The sequence below is a fragment of the Vitis riparia genome, chromosome 15, assembly GCF_004353265.1.
Source record: "Vitis riparia cultivar Riparia Gloire de Montpellier isolate 1030 chromosome 15, EGFV_Vit.rip_1.0, whole genome shotgun sequence".
Taxonomy (NCBI): Eukaryota; Viridiplantae; Streptophyta; class Magnoliopsida; order Vitales; family Vitaceae; genus Vitis; species Vitis riparia.
In genome coordinates, this window is record NC_048445.1 from 12,479,652 (window position 1) to 12,497,542 (window position 17,891).

Sequence of the window (17,891 nt, forward strand, 5' to 3'; positions counted from 1 at the left end):
CCAAAAAGTAGATTCTTTCATCAATCATGTAAGCAACATAAATACCAGAGATACCTTCATAGTTTAAATCTACCAACATCCAATCCAGAAAATCATGAAGGGATCCTAGAAACGGTGGCAACCTCTGCACCCGTCTAACCCTAAGTAACCCCCACTATACACAGCCTTTATAAAGTTTCCACATTTCTTGGAATACTCATGGTCTCCATGGCCGAGAACGCCAAAGTAAAGACGAGGAAGAAACCTAGATACAGAAGCACAGAAAAAAAGAAACCAAACAAAGAAAGAAAAAAAAACAGGGGAAATGAAGGCAATGGGTGGGTAATCCAAATAAGTCACATTTCATGCTCTTTAAATGGACTTCAAAACCAAGTGGGACATCAAATATGATCAAGAAAACAGAGAGCGTAGAACAGTCATACCTAAAAATGCTCCTTTGATTTTCGCTTTCCTGCCCAGTTCCTTCCTAGTGCGTACTGATCATGTATGCTGCCCATAATGGTGCATATTCCCGTTATCAATGGGACTGTGATTCTCTATGTAAGTGTCATGATCTTCCCAATGGTCCCGGCTCAATGGGTGACAACCTTGCTTTTTCCAGAACTCCATTGGCAGTGTGATCATGTTTTCTTTTGTCCGCCTCCTCTGATTTTTTTTTTTCGATCCGCGTTTCTGTTCCCTCAAAATATACCCCGTAAGTCTTCTTTTATAACTTGTGTCCCCCCTTCAAAAATATTCCCTCAATACATCTCTTCCGGATAACCTTCCATATCACAACTTTTCTTTCCTTGTCCTTTTCTTATTCCATAAAAAATATCTGCCACTTTCCTTCTCAAAATTCTAGTGATCCTCCTTCCAAATAGATGGCAGCCTGTTTCCTCATACAAAAAAGGCAAAGAAATAAGAGTTAGAAAACTTATAATATAATAAAATAAAATAAAACAAAACAAAAATAATAAATAAAATAAAAAGTAATAAATAAATAATAAATAAAGAAAGGCGCATGGGCCACACAAGTCATGCAATTCATGCAACCATGCAAGTTATGCAAAAATAAGTGGGTCTAAAAGCATGCCTAAGTGGGCCTAAGTGGGCTAAGTGCATCTAAATGGGTCCAAGTGTGCAATCCTAAAAGTGCAACTAAAAGCTATCCTAAAAAGGAAGGAAAAAAACCTAAGTCTAAATTAGGTTCGCCAAGAGTCACAATGGGATTAGATAAATCCCTCAATCAGAGTCTCCGAGGTGACTCAAAAAAGGTAAGTAGTATGAGTAGTAATGGCCCGCCAAGGAACTACTGTGGAGCACTGGAGGTGAACTTAAAAACATGTGCTAAAGGGACAAGAGGATGGGTCACAGTCTTAAACTCCCTAAGTCAAATCTCCAATCTCAATATTTTCCATGATAGGTCAGGCCTCAAGACCACAATGTACAAGTGAATAGATGCCTCAAGTTAAAAGTACAACACATCATATGATATATGGTCCTACGATGGCAATCTAAAACTGGAAAAATGATATAAACTTTAAGGTCAAAATGTGTCCACTGTGAGATGGCTTCAAATGTGACTAAAGAATCGTTATCAATAATCCAGAAAAGAATAAGGTGTGAAAAACAACACTGTCATGAGATTGATATTCCATTATAACAAAATATCCCTAATTCATTTTCAACCCGAACTCCATAAAGAAATATGATAAGGTGATCAAGGTAGATATCTCAAAAAGGGTGTGAATGTGAAACATGCATTTCACTTTCTTGTAATAAAAATATAAGTTGAAAATAGAAATAGGCAAATCGACCAAAGAATGAAGTACCAAGCCCATGTTAGGTGAAGAATGTAAAAAGGTGAGCATGATCAATGGGCATATCCCAAAATATCAAGTAAAAACTGACAACAAACTGAAAGAATGTGTCAACTCAAGAAAAAAAGACTATCTGAAACCCTAGGGAGAAAGTGTTCTAGACTCAACGAGCGATAAGAAGAAACCAAAACCATACAACAAGGGATAGTCCAACTGATACTCAAACTCGCATCAATATCTAAGCACTCTCGATTGGAGACCAAAAGATGGAGTATTGGATCCAAACTATGACTAAAGCGGCCTCGAAGGCTCTTAGATGCACCCACATGTAGGAAATGAAATCCTAATCAAAAGATCTAAGGCTCAACCTACAAGGTCAAAATGGCTCTAAAATGAAAAATGAGTGGACTTTAAAGGATATATAGTAGAAACGATCATACCCTTTGGCGGTATGTAATCTCTTGTACGCCTCCGAAGAGACAAGGGTGTTTCCATGCAAAGTGGTCATCACCTCCACACATGCACTATCTCGCATCCTAGAAGGTTTCCTAATGATGAAGACTCTCATATCTCTCAACACTTAGTGGTAATCTAAGGTGCACAATGAACGGTGTGGGTGCATTTGAAAATCCTATCAAACTAAGTGGAAAGAAAACACATTGGTCACACAAATATCCTGAAATCTAGCTCTAGGTTATATAAGTCTTCAAAGATCAGACTCTAATCAACATCAATGTGTCGGCCTCCTCTAAAATGCCCCTAAACATAGATAAAGCCCATCACTAAACCCTACTCCAAATCACTAGCTCGGTCGAAGAGCAAACAAAGTAACAAGTCTTATATCAAATACAAGATCAAGGGAAACAAGGTCGATCGAGACTAGGGAATTGGAGGTAAGGGGATAGATGTGCGTCCCACACAAACAAGCAATACATACATCACATAGAAGAAGAGCGGTCATACACCAACTAGTCATGCAAATAACAGGTATATCATCCATATCTACACACAAGCTAAGCAAGAAACAAGATAAACAAGATAAGTATATAACAAAGATAAACAATATGTTGAGATAAACAAGATAATATACAATAAAGAGAATCAATCACACCAATATGAATGAGATATATAAAAATGAGAATATACACATCAAGGATTGCAAGATAATCATACAACAAGAAGAGTCTTATGTTAAAGCAAGCAAGAGAATCAATCGATGTAGTTAACATGTCAACATCTCTAATGAACAATAATAACTAAACTTGCATCACAGATAAACATATCAAAGCTCTCAACATGTAATCAACACCCAATCATACAAAGACACATAGAGATGGGTATCCACTGATCGACCAATCAAACGCCACATTTTCCTCAACTCAAATTCAAGTTTGACACTCTAAATATCCCCAATGGAGTCACCATTTTGTGGACCTTGCATTTTACTCGATGTGTTCCCACTCAATGGTGTGACTCGCTTTTTATTAGGTGAAATTTTGATTTTTTTTAAAAAAGACTTAGAGTCGCCACTTATTTGTGTTTTATTTTTTAAAAGGGAAAATAAAATAAGAAATAAAATCATATGTGACTCCTTATTTGCAAAATACATATTTGCAAAAAATTGAATTTGGATCCGGGGGTTAAGTTACCTATTAGGAAGGTACGGTGGTGAGCCGTAACACCCTTTTAAGCCAGTATGTATGGTCTCTACCAAACGAATTAAGGAAATTGTGGGAATTAATTAATTAATCATGGACACCAAGATTTAAGGAATGAAACAATATACACAAAGATGATGACAAAATAAAATTACAAGAATGTACAAAACAAATGATTGTAGAATTATGCAAATTGATTTATTGACTAATTAGAAAAAAAAAGATATTTGAAAGAATTAGTTTTCAATAAATTTCAAATGATTTTATTAAAAACAAATTTGAATTAGTGATTTCAATTTATTTATTAACAAAAAAAAAAAAAAAGTTTCTATTTATTTTCAATTAATGATTTGATGCAATTCATTTGTATTTAACTTTTAAAAAAAAAAAAAAAAAAGTTATTTACACTTATTTTATCAAAATAATTTATTACAAAATTTCAATTTGGGCACAAAAATTATTTTTACTTGCTTTTACTAGAAAGAATGAATTTTTACAATTTTATTTACAAAAGTGTTTCAATTTGTTTTCATTTAAGAAAAGTAACTTATACAAATTATTAAAATATATATATATATATATATAATTTTATTTGCAAAAGAATTTTTAATTTAAAATTATTTTTTGGGACAACTTTATTTACAAAAATATTTTGGACAATTTTTATTAAACAAAGAAATTTTTGGACAATTTTTATTAAAAACAATTTTTCAAATTCTATTTTTTTTTTCTAAAAGCATTTTTCTGAATTTTTATTAATAAAAAAAACTTTTTTTATTAAGAAGAATATTTTAAAATTATTATTTTATTAAAACATAATATTCAATTTTGTACACACTCAATAAATATATATAAATAAATATTTATAAGAACTAATAAAAATAAAACCGAATAAAAGTGAGAAATAAAATGTGTAACCAAACAAGCTTACAACAAGTTCAGTGTCTTCCTACAACTTTTTGAGTCTCACTTTCTTCCATGAAATTTCATGAACTACGTGTCATAAATTCAAACTCAACTAACAAATTTGCAAAATGGATCCATGAAAAAACAAAAATAATCCAAAGTGTAAATATCCAAAAATATGTCGAGCCCAAAATAATTATTCAAATCCAAATTCAAACTTCAAATTAGTCCAATAAATTTCATCAATTAAAATGGGCCCAAATTAACAAATATAACCCAACAAATATCTCATATGTCATAGACCCTAATCTAAAATTTCTGAATTAATAGCCAAAATATAAGCTCAATTAATAAAACCCAAAACATGATAAATTAAAATAAATCCCATTAGGCCCAAATTTAATATCCCATAATCTTAGCCCAATTTAATATGCAAACCCATATCCAAAATATACCACAATATTATATCATATCCAAATTAAATAATTCAAATGAGCAAAACCATATAAATTATCAACTAATTTAGCACAAATTAACAAATTCCAAATTAATTCACCAACAATAAATTAGCCGAAATTTCATATTAATTTTCCAATAACAAATTAACCCAAATTCCATATTAATTAACAAAACTCAAATTTCATATTAATTCAATAATTCAAATCTCACAAACAACAATTACTATTAAAATCAAATCAAGAAAAATGAATAATAATAATAATAATAATAATAATAATAATAATAATGGAAAATGTGTGTGATGGGAAAGTGAAGGAATGAGAGAATGAGAGAAAAGATGAAGGGGGTCACCGACTAGCAGTGGCTCACCAGCAACGACTAGCCGGTGGTCTCGTCGACAACGATGAGGGTTGATGGCTTTTTGAAAAAAATAAATAAATAAAATAATAATAATAATAATACTAATAATAATAATAAAAGAAATAAAGATAATAAAAATGGGAGGAAGAAAATGGGAGAAAAGGGGGATGGAGGGGCACTGACGTCACGCCATCGGTAGTGGCGATGGAGACTGCTGAAGATGGGAAGTGGTGTGGAGAAGAAAAGGAAAAGAGACAAAATAATAATAATAATAATAATAATAATAATAATAATAATAATAATAATAATAGTAATCAAATGAATGAAGATTGGGTGGAGTTGTGGAATGTAAGGGAAGAAAAGCAAGCAGAGAGAAGAAAAAAAATGGAAGAGAAAATGGGCTAGTCGTCTGGTGTGTGGGTCATGGAGTGTTTGTGCTGATGGAAGAGAGCCAGAAGAAGAAATGATGGAGGAAAAAATAAAAATAAAAAAAGGAAAAAAATATAATAAAGTAAAGAAAGAGAGGAAATAAGGGTATGGCTTAGATATGGGGGTATAGGCAGAGAGGTATGGGGGTAGGTGGAGGAGAGAGGAGAGAGAAAAAATAATAATAAAATAAATATACTAATAATAATAATAATAATAATAATAATAATAATAAAACAATATACAAGATAAAAAAAACTAAGAATTAAATGGTGACTGGGTCAAAAATATCACATGTAATTGGGATTTAAAATCCAAGGACAAAATTGGACTCAAAATTAATGTAAAAATAAAATTGGGACAAATTTTGGGGTCTATAGTGTGTCTTATCGATTTTAATTTTCATTTTTAAATACTTTTATTCTTGAAATTTCTAATTATATATTGAAATTTATATAATCTCATTATTTTTTATTGATTGGATTATATTTTGAATTATATTTTACAAAATTGATGTATATCCTAAATTGCATTTCACTTCACTTAGGCATGTACTACCTTGTGCTTAAACTATACAAAACTTTTGCACATTACGTGCACCTTGCACCTTTTTAAACTACGATTCTAGTTGCCTTTATTAAATTTCAACACTTTAATTTTAGTGTCCTATATGTCTATATATATATATATATATATATATATATATATATATATATATATATATATATATATATATATATATATATATATATATATATGTATATATATATCTAAGGCTTTAGGAAGCCATTTTTGGCACGCCTAATGGTTCCAAGTCATTCAAAGAACCCTACATTAGAAATCAAAAATCCATGAATTGATAAATTTGACTTAATGTCTATCATGTTTAATAAAATGTTAATAAAAGAGTGTTTGGTAAAACTTAATATTGATTGAGTTAAGTTGACTTTAAATTAAATTATTTTTAAGTTATTAACTTAAAACATATTTTTATTTCGAAATATTGAGGTTGTTTGCATGGATTGAATTTTTGGTTTTTATCAACAATATTTTGTCGATATATTGGATATCAGACAACTTTGAAATGCTTTTGAGCACCGATTAGAGAGGAATATCGGGAAAATATCAAGAAATTTGTCGAAATATCGGTTTGGAACCGATAAATTGGCTATAAAATTGCGAGTGAAGCGACACGCGAAGCAACCGAGGAGAACATAAAAAAATCATCGAAGTTGATTTTTTCTGCCACTTTTTTTTTTGAAAATTTTGAAAATTCCCATATTTGAATTTTTGACAATCCAATGGCCCAAATTTCATCCGTGTTTTTATATTATCATTTTATTTTTAACACTTTTCATATTTATCTCATTAATCCTATTTTTAAAAATTATTATCACTTCACTCTTAAATTTTTTTCATATTTATCCTTTCAATTTTATTTAATTTTAAATGTTTTTATTTTAAAATATTAAAAATATAATTTTACCCAAGAAATTGCTATAATATAAAAATTTAAGAAAGTTCTAATATTTTATAAATTAAAATTAATTTAATAAGATAAATTATTAATAATTTTAATTATTTAAATAAATTAATGTTAATAGAAAAAGTTATTACCACGTATTTTTAATAAAATTTTAGAAATTAAATCTCAAATAAAACATGTTTTAATAAAAGTATTTTAAAATTTTTTAAATAAATATTGTCTTCAACAAGATGGGCTCCCTTCATCTAACAATATGATGGAACCACATCGATCTTCATTTTGATACTAAAGACTATTGTAATGTCATATGTATTATATTTATGTTAAAATTGTTTTTATTTAATAAAATAAAATATTTCTTAACTCAATTCTAACTTTATACACTTCCAAAATTCATATTTATCATTTTTAAAATTCAAATATCGAATCTACTGATATATCTCTGTCTACCGATGTTTTTCTTCTTGATCATATCTATGTCAATTACACTTACAAAATAACTTTAAAATATGTATTCTTGCTTATTTTATCTTTTTTTTTTTTTTTTTTGTGTTTTTCCAAGCATTCCTATGAATTTTAAATAATTTTCACTGCACCGATATTTCTCCGATATTTTCGATATATCCGTAAAATCAAAGTATTGATATATCCATAATTACTGATATTTTCATCCTTGGTTGTTTGATAAAGTTAATTTAAAATTTATTTTAAATCATCCAATTTACATATCTACCTCGTTAATCTTAAACAAGTGTTTATTGTTATTGATTTTAACTGAATTTATTTTCACTAATTTTAAGTAACATATAAATTTATTTGTAAAACATATATATATATATATATATATATATATATATATATATATATATATATATATATATATATATATATATATATATATTTATTTATTTATTTATTTAAAGTATTTTACATATACAAGATAACTTTATAATTTTAAAATATATTCTCACTATGTGGACAAATGAGGTAAAAATTAAGAATAAATTAACTTTTTAACTTAATACTTGAAGTTAAAAATAACTTTAAGTTGTAATAATAAGTTATTTTATTAGATAGGATTAATATATTTAATGATTTAAATTAAGTTAATTAAGTCATATTAAGTTATTAAATTGATTTCCCAAATCACCCTTTTAGTTAAATTATGTTGGTAAAATGATTAATCATACTGAATTGGATTTTGCATTTAATTAGAGATTATTCATTTTCAACTAATTTGATGATAAAAAAATTAATTGTGTGCAGAGCATTGATTTGAGAGCACATGTTCATATCTTAGCATTCAATACGAAGTAGCACTTGTCTTCGCTACTTCACTAGCCATAACCTGCACTTGTCTGCCCTTCCATCCATTTAACAAAAGGGAGGTGCTATGCCTAGTCAGTTTCCACAACGAAGTAGCACAAGTTTTCTAAAATGTTCTCTTTCTTATGCTTCACAGGTGACACAACCATAGCCATATTGTCATCCTCCCTGCAGGACATTTTGAACCTGTTTGGACCACTACATTAATTATCTTGGGGAATGGAAACTGCTATGTTTGGTTCACGCCACCTGGATTAGGAAACAAACCACAACATGAGCCTCCTTCCAATCCAGAAAAAGATGGGTGTGTTTCCCACAAAAATGACTAAATAATTGGCGCCGTCCGTGTCCATGCTCACCCGAATTTCTGAACCCCATGTTCTGTATTTGTTTAAGTCTCTGCTTTTCAAGCACAACCTCATTGACTGGTTGATGATGACAAATTCCTTTGGGAAGATTAGTTTTGACCTAACAATCCTTCTTCCATATTCTCTGCATGAGTGGATAAGCTACACGTCATGCTGTTCATAGATCTAATTATCTAGGTTCCATGTGCAAAATAAACATGCAACGCTCAATTATTACTTCTACCCATCTACTGCAGCGTCTTGGGATTTTAATTTAATATTCCAAGGAAATTAAATACATTAAGCCTTTTCAAAACTGATATAAATATCAATGGTTTAGAGGCTTAGGAGGAGAGAAAGTAAAGCAGCATAGAAGAGGATACAGAGATAGGATGGATTTGGGCAGTGCGGAGAGAGAGCTAATGAGCTACTTCAAGCCCAAGCTCATGTAGTGAACCACACGTTCAACTTCATGAACTTCATGGCTCTGAAATGTGCAATAGACCTAGCCATACCAGATGTCATCCACAGCCATGGCCAGCCCATGCTTCTTTCTCAACTGGTCACTGCCCTGTCTGTCCAACCATCTAAAGTACCATGCCTCCACCGCCTCATGCGGCTTCTTGCTCATTCTGGCTTCTGTTGGAAATCAAGCTCACGTCGCCTTCCTGCCTGTGCATGTTCCTCCCCATATTTAGCATCCTCTGTTTACTTCCCTGAATTAGTGTAATGTACAGCCTTTATTATAATTGATTTAGGAGTAATTCTAGCAAGGTAGTTTATTCACTTTCCATGTAAGAGTTTATTCACTTTCCGTGTAAGGGAAATTCCGTCCGGTGATAGTGTACCATTCCGGAATTGTCTCATATATGTAGGCTATTTATTTATGCTTTCATTCATTGTAAAAATAAAAGTATCACAGAATGAATTGAGTCTGTGTTCCTCCATAGTTTGTCTTCAAATTCTTCATATTTTAGTCTTCAAATACTACATGGTATCAGAGCAGGTTTAATCCTGTCTCATCGTCTTCATCTTTAGTCAGTTTTTTTTTTCCTACTCAATTCTATTCTTCTAGTTTATGCCTAAATACGGTCCAGCCTTTGGAATGGCTACCAACTCATCATCCTCTACTTCTGATATCATCATCTCATCGTCTTCATCCTCTCATCAGATGGAAACCTCTCATCTTCCAATCACAGCCCATAAACTGAATGGGCAAAATTATTTGCAATGGTCTCAGTCCATATTAATGTTTATACGGGGAAAGGAGAAAGATGACTATATCACCGGAGCTTCGGCGGCACCAGAAACCACAGCATCAACCTACAAAAAGTGGATAGCAGAAAATAATATGGTCATGTCCTGGCTAGTCAACTCCATGACCACTGACATTGGTGAAAATTTTCTGTCATTTGATACTACCAAAGAAATCTGGGACATTGCAAAAGAAACTTTCTCAAACAAGGAAAACACATATGAAATCATCCAGATTGAAGGCATCCTCCACGATTTGTGTCAAGGAAACCTTACGGTAACTGAATATTTCAATACTCTTACTCGTCTATGGCGTCAACTTGATATGTTTGAGGTTCATAACTGGAATTGTGTTATAGATGGTTTGTTGTATAAAAAGATTGTCGAAGGGAAACGTGCGTTTAAATTTTTGTTAGGCTTGAACAAAAATCTTGATGAAATCAGAGGAAGAATCATGGGAGTAAAACCTCTACCTAGCCTCAGAGAGGCATTCTCTGAAGTCCGTCGCGAAGAAAGTCGGAAAAATCTCATGATGGGATCCCATCAACAACTGAATATGGCAGAAAGCTCGGCTCTTAAGACTCAATTCGCTCCTTTTGACAACCGTCAAAAAATTAAAGGAGGTAGACCTTGGTGTGATCATTGTAGAAAGCCGGGACACTCAAGAGAAACTTACTGGAAGATTCATGGAAAGCTAGTAGATTGGAAGCCACGTCAACCATTTGAGAAAGAAGGACGAGGCAATCATGTGGCTACCGATGAAAAATCGACACAACCTGAAGCTAGCCCTTTTAATAAGGAGCAAATGGAGATGCTTCAGAAACTACTGTCTCCTCTTTTGTCAGTACAGTCACAAACTGGCTCATCTTCCAACCAGGTCATTGGTTCCGGAACCTTGGCTCACAAAAGTAATTTTTTGAGTGCCTTCACTGCTGGTAAGAAATGTAAAAAACCTTGGATCGTGGACTCAGGAGCATCTGATCATATGACGGGAGATGCGACAATTTTTGATACATATAGCTCATGTCCAAATAATTTAACAGTCCGAATAGCAGATGGTTCACTATCAAAGGTTGCCGGAACAGGTTCAGTTGTGCTATCAAGGGATCTTACTCTCAACTCTGTTCTCTTTGTTCCTAACTTGGACTGTAATCTATTGTCAATTAGTAAACTCACTAAGGAAAAGAGGTGTATTACTAATTTTTCCTCCACTCACTGTGAATTTCAGGATTTGGATTCGGGGAAGACGATTGGCAATGCTGAGGAATGCTCTGGACTCTACATCCTTAAGGAGCGCCACGATCCACAAGAACGACCTCAAATGGCAGTTGGTAGTAATTCTTTTTCGGTTTCATGTCAAAATAACGATAGTGCAATTAGGTTGTGGCACTATCGCTTAGGTCATCCAAATGTTATGTATCTCAAGCATTTATTTCCTTCATTATTTAATAAAAATCCAAAATCCTTTGAGTGTGAAATCTGTCAATTATCAAAGCAAGTCCGGTCTCATTTTCCCATTCAACCCTATAAAGAGTCTAGTCCATTCTCAATGATTCATAGCGATATCTGGGGTCCGTCAAGAATAAAAAATGTAACTGGTACTAGGTGGTTTGTCTCATTCATAGATGATCACACTAGATTAACTTGGGTATTCCTCATGAAAGAAAAATCTTAAACGAGTCAAATTTTCAAAAATTTTAAAAATATGATTCAGACCCAATTCCAGTCAAAAATACAAATTCTAAAGTCTGATAATGCTAGGGATTATTTAAACTCCATTCTAGGAGAATTTCTAGCACAAGAAGGGATAGTTCACTTAAGTTCATGTGTTGATACCCCACAACAAAACGGAATCGCTGAAAGGAAAAATAGGCATTTGTTAGAGGTGGTTAGATCACTAATGTTCTCCATGAATGTTCCAAAATTATTCTGGGGGCAAGCTGTCCTTACGGCAGCCTACCTCATCAATAGGATGCCATCTAGGGTACTAAAATTCCAAACACCTTGTCAAACACTCCTAAAATCCTTTCCGACTACTCGTCTCATCTCCACTGTCCCACCCAAAATTTTCGGGTGCTCTATCTTTGTTCATATCAATCAACAACATAGAAGTAAACTTGATCCTAGGTCACTCAAGTGCATCTTTCTTGGGTATTCTTCAAATCAAAAAGGGTATAAGTGTTACTCTCCGGTCACAAGAAAATTCTACAATTCAATGGATGTCACCTTTTTTGAAACCCAGCCTTACTATCCCAAAAACGATATTCAGGGGAGAATTCAACTCAGGAATATCAATTTTGGGATCTTGAGTCATTCAGTGAGTCACCCATCACCACTGAAAATCACATTCCTCCAGAGTCATTTAATCAGCCCGAGTCCATTGTTGACTTATGGGATAAGGAGCACATCCAAGAGGAAACGGAGGAAGGAGCACTTTCTCAACAAACCCATGAGGCTGAACCGGGTCCTAATCCAAGCAAACTTCCAGGTAACAACGCTCCTGATGGTACTGTTGATTCCGAGTTAGAAAATGATATTCTTAATATGCCCATAGCTTGGAGGAAAGAAGTTAGATCATGCACTCAGCATCCCATTGGAAATTTTATTTCTTATGATAAGCTATCACCTACGTTTCGTGCATTCACTTCTAGCATCACAGAGATACAAGTTCCTCGGAATATTCAGGAAGCTTTCAAGTATCCTAAGTGGAAGGCGACAGTCGATGAGGAAGTTCGGGTGCTGGAAAAGAATGGTACGTGGGAAATTACTGACCTCCCAAGAGGTAAGAAACCAGTTGGGTGTAAGTGGATTTTCACAGTAAAGTACAAGGCAGATGGTAATGTGGACAGGTATAAGGCTCGGTTGGTCGCCAAAGGATTCACCCAATCCTATGGCATTGACTATCAAGAAACTTTTGCTCCAGTTGCCAAGCTCAATACTGTTCGTGTACTTTTATCCTTGGCAGCTAATCTCGATTGGTCGCTTCACCAACTTGATGTGAAGAATGCCTTCCTCAATGGTGACTTAGAGGAAGAAGTTTACATGGACATTCCTGCTGGACTTGAGACGACATCAAATTTCAACAAGGTTTGCAACTCCGAAAATCCTTGTATGGTCTCAAACAATCTCCCAGGGCCTGGTTTGAACGATTCACTAAGGTAGTGAAAGGGTACGGATTCGTTCAATGTCAATCCGATCACACATTATTTGTGAAACACTTCCCAGAAGGGAAGCTGGCAATTATCATTGTATATGTGGACGACATAATTTTGACAGGTGATCATGAAGAGAAAATTGACTTACTTAAAAAATTACTGACAAAGGAATTTGAGATCAAGGATCTTGGAAATCTCAAGTACTTTCTCGGAATGGAGATTGCTAGGTCAAAGAAAGGTATAGTAGTCTCACAACGCAAATACGTTTTGGACTTATTGAATGAAACAGGAATGCTAGGATGCAAGCCGGTAGAAACACCTATGGATACAACTGTCAAACTGGAAGAAAGTGATGGAAGTGCGCCAGTTGATAAAGGAAGATATCAACGTCTTGTGGGGAAACTCATCTATCTTTCTCATACAAGGCCAAACATCGGCTTCTCCGTTAGTGTGGTAAGTCAATTCATGAATAATCCAACCGAAAAACACATGACTGCTGTGATCAGAATATTGAGGTACCTCAAGATGACACTGGGAAAGGGTCTCTTCTTTCAAAGAACAACAAAGAAAGAGATTGAGATTTTTTTCAGATGCAGATTGGGTAGGTTCAGTGACTAATCGGAGATCAACTTCAGGCCATTGTTCATTTGTCTAGGGGAACTTGGTTACATGGCGAAGCAAGAAACAGTTAGTGGTAGCCCGTAGCAGTGCTGAGGCAGAATTTCGTGCTATGGCACAAGGTATCTGCGAGGGAATCTGGTTGAACAGGTTGTTAGAAGAATTACGGGTTCCATTGAAGCATCCCATGGTGTTATACTGCGACAATCAAGCTGCCATCAGTATTGCTAAGAATCCGGTTCATCATGATCGAACAAAGCACGTGGAGATAGATCAACACTTTATCAAGGAAAAGATTGAAGAAGGAGTTTTCAAAGTCAACTACACTCCGACAAATTGTCAAACGACTGACATTCTCACAAAAGCTCTTGCTCGAGTTAACTTCAAAGATCTGACAGAAAAACTTGGAATGATCAACATCTACAACGCGGCTTGAGGGGGAGTGTTGGAAATCAAGCCCACGTCGCCTTCCTGCCTGTGCATGCTCCTCTCCATATTTAGCATCCTCTATTTACTTCCCTGAATTAGTGTAATGTACAGCCTTTATTATAATTGATTTAGGAGTAATTCTAGCAAGGTAGTTTATTCACTTTCCATGTAAGAGTTTATTCACTTTCCGTGTAAGGGAAATTCCATCCGGTGATAGTGTACCATTCCGGAATTGTCTCATATATGTAAGCTATTTATTTATGCTTTCATTCATTGTAAAAAAAAAAAAAAAGTATCACAGAATGAATTGAGTCTGTGTTCCTCCATAGTTTGTCTTCAAATTCTTCATATTTTAGTCTTCAAATACTACAGCTTCTTTTCTCAGCAACAAGTAATCCATAACAATGAGCAAGAAGAAGGGTATTCCCTGACTTCTGCCTCTCGGTTCCTACTAAAAGATGAGCCCCTGACCGGACTGCCACTCTCACTTCTTCATCTTAATCCAGTACTTACAGCTCCATGGCATTTCTTGAGTGGTTGGTTCCGGAATGGTGATCCAACCCCATTTTATACTGCACACGGCAACCCATATTGGGATTATACAACCCAAGAACCAGACTTTAACGATCTCTTTAATGAGGCCATGGCAAGCGACTCCCGGATTATTGCAAGCGTGCTGATTACCAAGTGTAAGGAGCAGTTCAAAGGGCTGTTCTCGTTGGTCGATGTTGGGGCAGGCACTGGAACAATGACCAAAGCCATTGCCAAAGCATTCCCTCATTTGAAGTGCATTGTATTTGATCAACCACACGTAGTCGCTGATTTACAGGGAGGTGGAAACTAGGAGGTTGTAGGAGGGGATATGTTTGAGGCAATTCCTTCTGCGAATGCAGTCATACTCAAGGTGTGTACATAATCTTATTCCTTTGTGTATTTATTTAGTTTTCCCCTTTCGATGTTTTCGCTTTCAATTCTGTAAAATGACAAGCAGTGGATCCTACATAACTGGAGCGATGAGGAATGTGTGAAGATACTGAAAAAATGCAAAGAAGCAATTCCAACTAAGGACAAGGGAGGGAAGCTGATGATCATCGACATGGTAATGGAGAACAACAAAGGAGACGACCAAGCAGTCGAAACCCAGCTATTTTGGGACATGCTTATGATGACTGTGCTCACAGGTAAACAGAGAAATGAGAACGAATGGAAGAAGCTCTTTGTGACTGCAGGCTTCACTCACTATAAGATAAGCGCAGTGTTAGGTTTCAGGTCCCTCATTGAGGTTTATCCATGATGATGATACCTCTTGGTGTTAAATTTTATACTTGTCTAAGGGTTACTTAATTGCGTTAATGGCCTTATGAAGCTATGTACCTGAATGCATCAGATATTTGGGATTCTACTCTGTCGTGTTATGCAATAAATTAAAATTAAAGTATAAGTGCGTTTGGAAGTAATTCTGAAAAATGTTTTTATCATTTCTGAAAAATATTAGTAAAATATGAATTGTAATATTATAATAAAATCATAAATCATATTTTTATTATAAAAAAATAATATTTTAATACATGTTATAAAAATATTGATGTTAACATCTTCATGAAAACATAATTGATTTTTTTTGTTACAAATGGATAATAGTAATTCAAAAATAATAATTATTAATAATATTTTATTTAAAAGTAATTTTAAAACAAATAAAGTTTAACTTTTTTTAAGACATAAATAAGTTAAGGTTTTCATTACTTGCACATATTTAATACTTAATTAAGGACATGTTATTTTAGAATGTCTTGATTTAATTTGCAATTAATTGGATCAATTATTTTTTTGGTTTCAAATTATTTTTAAAAATTATTAAACTCATCAATAAATTTAATAGAAAATGTCACTTGAATTCAAGTTCATTTCTCTAATGAAAAAAATCTATAAAAATATAATTGTATATAGAAAAGAAATAATAGTTACTGTGGACCAATTTTTAATCATAAATTTCTGGATTTAATTTGGTCACTATTGAGTTTCAAGTTATTTTTTAAATGATTAGACTCATTAATGAATCTAACACATTAAGTTGCTTCATTTATAGTTCTTGCCTAGTGAAAAAAATTATAAAAATATGATTATATGCAAAGAAGAAACTAGTCAAGTCCAGAAATTGACTAGTTTAAAAAATTTGTATTAATTATTGAATTTATGCAAAAAATTATAAAATATGATTTTTTATATCAGCATTAGGTCATGGAGAGAATGTTAGGATAGAGTTCTTAAAAGTATAACATAATGTAATAATAATATAATTTATTTTTTTCATAATATGATTCTAATTTCTTACTTCATCTATCTTATTTATGCTTTATATTTTTTGAGCATTCAAGTATGACATTTCTTACATTGTATATGATTTAGGTGCATTATAAATTATACGAAAAATTCAAGTTAAAGGTTTCTTATAAGTAGATGATTTGTTTACAATTGGTTCACTGATGATTTATTCCCAATAGAGAGAAGAAGAAAGATATTATATTTAATTTTATTTTCTTTTTAAGTATTTAAAACTTCTCTATGTTTTTTTTTTTTTTTTTAAAAAAAAATAAATGAAAACAATTTTTACATCTTTTTTTTAAAAAAAAAATGTTTTCTATTTCATTTTGTTTTTAAAAACTGGAAACAAAAAATGATGACCGAATAGTGTTATAAATTTTTAAAAACAATATTCTAATTTTTAAAAACCAAAAATTGTTTTTAAATTCCATCTCCAAATAAGCTATAATTATATTTTGTTATAAGATTCAGTGTACCTAGATCTTTGGTTGTTGGGACAACGGTAGGGAAAAGTAATAATAATAAATTAATAAAAATAACTATGCTTGTTCTTTTCATGAAATAAATAATAATAATAATAATAATAATAATAATAATATAATAATAATAATAATAAATATCATTAATGTAATTATACAAAATGAAAATAATAACAGTATCGTTAATGAAAGATTTTATTGATATAAAAATAAATTCTTAGAAGAAAGTTTGAACAACCACAAGTTCTACAAAGATTTAGGAATTTGTTAATTTTAGATAATTTGGTAATTATTATTATTATTATTTATGTTAGGTGTAGATTAAGAAGCCGTTTTTATTAAAAATAATTTTCTTTTAGACTTTAAATTATTTGTTTTTCTACTTTTTCATAACTAATTATAAACTTTTTGCTAAATAGAAAAAGTCAAAATATTTAACTTTTTCTAAATGGAAAAAATAATATATTGATTTTTTATTACTTTTTAATATTTAATAGAAAGAAAATATTAAAAAAAAAAACCTAATACTTAACACTATTAAGCATTAAAATTTTATTTAGAATTTAGTAAAAAAACAAACACCACCTTAGTCTTTTAGGAGTTTAAGTAACTTTTTTAGGTAAGGTTAAATAGTGTGGCAAATAATTTTATAATTCTTTATACGTTTTTATTTATTGTTAAGGTATCAAAATGTTTGAATTTCCTAAAGTGAATCAAATAATATTTTAAAAAAAATATATATGTTATGGTTTGTTTTTAATTTGTAAAATGAATTGAGAATATGATCATATGATTTGTTTAATTACTTAAGAAATGAATTTCACCTTTTAATTTATTATAATGATTTTGAAACTCTAATTA

General features: G+C 32.2%; 1 pseudogene; it reads left to right on the forward strand.

The window, feature by feature from the left end:
- The first annotated feature begins 498 nt into the window (after positions 1–498).
- On the forward strand, positions 499–15,520 carry LOC117931972 (annotated as a pseudogene).
- Positions 15,521–17,891: the final 2,371 nt, after the last annotated feature.